The sequence below is a fragment of the Priapulus caudatus genome, unplaced genomic scaffold (genome assembly GCF_000485595.1).
Source record: "Priapulus caudatus unplaced genomic scaffold, Priapulus_caudatus-5.0.1 Scaffold1294, whole genome shotgun sequence".
NCBI classification, from domain to species: Eukaryota; Metazoa; Priapulida; class Priapulimorpha; order Priapulimorphida; family Priapulidae; genus Priapulus; species Priapulus caudatus.
The window spans coordinates 19981-23670 of NW_014578355.1; positions in this window are offsets into that span (position 1 = coordinate 19981).

Genomic DNA, 3690 nt, shown 5'->3' on the forward strand with positions numbered 1-3690 from the left:
GCACGCACGCACGCACGCACGCACGCACGCACGCACGCACGCACGCACGCACGCACGCATGTATATATATATATACCTTACTGAGAATATCAGGAGTGGCTTACACAAAATTCCTCATTATTATTATACTCCTGCTAATATCATAAATATCAATAATTATTCACTACTATTGTAATAGGATACGGTAACGTGTGACAGGAATGTAATAATCGTATATGCAACGCTCCACTAAAATTTAGTACATCATACATCGATCTTCTGTGATCATTCCGACAACATGAAGTGTGTTAGCGACATTCTCATTATGATAATGACTATCGATAGGTATGTGGCTATATGTCACCCATTTAGATTTCACAAAATACGGTCTCAGAAGGCTGCTAACACTGCTGTTGTCGTAGCTGTGCTTCTATCATTCGTTATCCACATACCGAAAGCGTTCGAGAGATATGTTTTTTTTTTAAAAGATGAAAATTATACCTACTACTCATACAAACAACGCGACATGTATATAACCGAGAGCTATATCTACACCTACGCTTGGATCATCACAAAAGAACTTATTAACAAGATCTTTCCCATCATGGTTCTCCTGATATTAAACCCGCTCATTCTGAGAGCCCACCGGGAAAGTTTAATCAAACGTCAGCGGATGCAACGGAAGCAGATGCGCAATGAACGCGAGGTTGTGCGACAGCAGCGCCGCCTGCAGGCGATGTTGCTGGCAGTGTCAATCATCTTCGTGGTCTGTACGCTGCCGTCTGTTGTTCTATCCATCGTGAGACTGGTCTTCTCACAATCCACCCGCGACACGTGGCAGTACGAGACATTCAACGAAGCCGTGAAGCTACTAGAGGTGACTAACTTCGCCATTAATTTCTACGTCTACAGCTTGGCGAGCACCGACTTCCGCCACAGCCTGGCTGACGTCACTCGTTGCCACACCAGTGGCGCCATCTACCCGTCTCATGAGGGAACACTGAGGTTGAGTGAGCGCCGAAAATATGACGTAAAAGACGTTGGCATGGAATCGTATTAATCCAAGAGCCCACGATCTCTTGTCGTAGCTATTGTATATGGTTCTTGCAGAGTAGAGTAGAATGATGAGCAGGTCACTCACTGCCAGCCAACGGAAGTAGGTGTATGAGACGGCCCGTAGTCGCTGACTCCGCCACAGCACGATCACGTTGATGATGTTTCCGATTAGACTCACGATGCAGACGATTGAATTAATAATGAACCCTGCAAATTCAATCGCAGCTTTGTTGTTATCGATGTCAAGGTGGTCCATAGACGTTGTGTTAACGTAAATCATCGTTAGTGGCTACTGTGACGAGTGAAAACCGATTAGCGATAGCAAGCTCTTGGCAATGACAGTATCCGTATGTTCGCAGCTACTACAATACTCCACGTACTTGGTCTATGTTATAAGACTGCAGCGATAACGTTCGACTCTATTTGACATCACAAAAGAACCCTTTTTCGCTGCTTCTGCGGTTCAACAGTAAGTCTAAATGCACGTCTGTTCATCGGGAAACTAACATATCTGCTTCGTGTAATTCCGCATGCGTCTTTCTCGCGGTGAAAAGGTCCCTCCGTACAAGTCGGCGCTTCTCCGCGCGTGACGGCGCGTGAGGATGGCGTGATGAACAGAGCTTCACAGCTAGGCTTCCTCGATGCAGGCGTCTCCGTTCGTCTACACAGTTGTTCCTCCGTAGCTGCGCTGTGCTCGCATCTTATATATATCGCGCACGTTCCTCTAGTTTAGCAGTGTAAGTAGACTCTCGTTCACTCTGTGCGCTACCGTTACGTTCATGCGAGGAACCAACATAAAATCATCAGCTGAATTGCACTCAATCGCTAGCAGCTTCTAGCTCGTTTGCAGGCGTCGCCTATTCGCCTACACAGTGTTTTATACCGGTCACTGTCACACTAACTCCTACAGGTAAATCGATACGTTGACACAGCTTTCAGATGTATGATCCCGTGAGCTTTATGTTTAGTTATGTATATTGAACTGCGCATTTTCGCAATAGGGAAAAAGCATAAGCACATAATGAAAAAAGAAAAGAGAAAGAAGAAATAAGGAGGTAAACGAAGAGGAAGGCAAGGAAGAAGAAAACAACGACGACGACAAAGCTCTGTGGTTTGTGATCTGACAGCATTTTATGTTATATTATATAAATCTATGCTAGAGTACCTCTTCTTTATTTTAAATGCATATTTGTTGTAAAATGGTCTTCTTCTCGGTAGATATTGCGCATGCGCGGGCACCGTTTTAGACGTGCAGTGCGGACAAAAGAAAACTGAAGAATATAGCTTGTTAAGAGAGAGATAGAGGTGGGAGACTAGGGAGAGGCAGCAGGCAAGATAGCTGGGAGCGGTAGAAACAGAGTGAGTCTGGGCGAGGGACAAGAGTGGCAAGGGGAAGGATGGCAGGGAATGAAGTAGGAGTTTTGCACCCTACAGCCTAGGGCGCTCTCCTAATTATTAACACAGATGTACTGATAACTAATTATTACAGATATCTATGCTGAGATACCCCCTAACTATATTAAATGCATATTCTTCCCAAAATATAACTCCTCTCGTGAGATATTGCACATGCGCTTACACATTAATGTAGCCAGCTTGTGTACTGACTGTTATACGCGGCGGTGACCTTGTAAGGTATTGTTCCTATTTCTTTAGAGAAGGATACTGGTAGAGTTTTATCGTATAAATCTATGCTAGAGTATCTCTTCTTTATTTTAAATGCACATTTTTTGTCAAATATTATTTGTTTCGGTAGATATTGCGCATGCGCGAGCACCGCTCCAGGAGTGCAGTATGGACTAAATGAAACTGCATAATATAGCTTGCTAAGAGAGTGAGAGAAGTGGGAGACTGAGGAGAGGCAACAGGCAAGATAGCTGGGGCGGTAGAAAAAAGTTGAGGCTGAGCGAGGGACAAGGTAGGCAAGGGTAAGGTCGGGAGGGAATGAAATAGGAGTTTTGCACCCCAGAGCTAGGGCGGGTTCCCAATTATAAACACAGGTCTACTAATAACAATTTCTTACAGAAATCTATGCTGAGATACCCCCTAACCATATTAAATGTATATTCATCACAAAATATAACCCCTCTAGTGAGATATTGCACATGCGCGAACACACTAACGTAGCCAGCTTGAGTACTGACTGGTATACGCGGCGGTGACCTTACATGCAAGGTCTTCTTCCTATTTCGCTTGAGAAATCTACTGAGCGCGTCTGCTTCCGTTGCATCCGCTGACGTTTGATTAAACTTTCCCGGTGGGCTCTCAGAATGAGCGGGTTTAATATCAGGAGAACCATGATGGGAAAGATCTTGTTAATGAGTTCTTTCGTGATGATCCAAGCGTAGGTGTAGACATAGCTCTCGGTTATATACTTGTCGCGTTTGTATGAGTAGTAGGTATAATTTCCATCTTTTTTCAAAAAAACATATCATTCTCTCGAACGCTTTCGGTATGTGGATAACGAATGATAGAAGCACAGCTACGACAACAGCAGTGTTAGCAGCTGTCTATTGCAGCAGTGTGAGACCGTATTTTGTGAAATCTAAATGGGTGACATATAGTCACATACCTATCGATAGTCATTATCATAATGAGAATGTCGCTAACACACTTCATGCTGTGAAATATGACGTAAAAGACGTTGGCATGGAA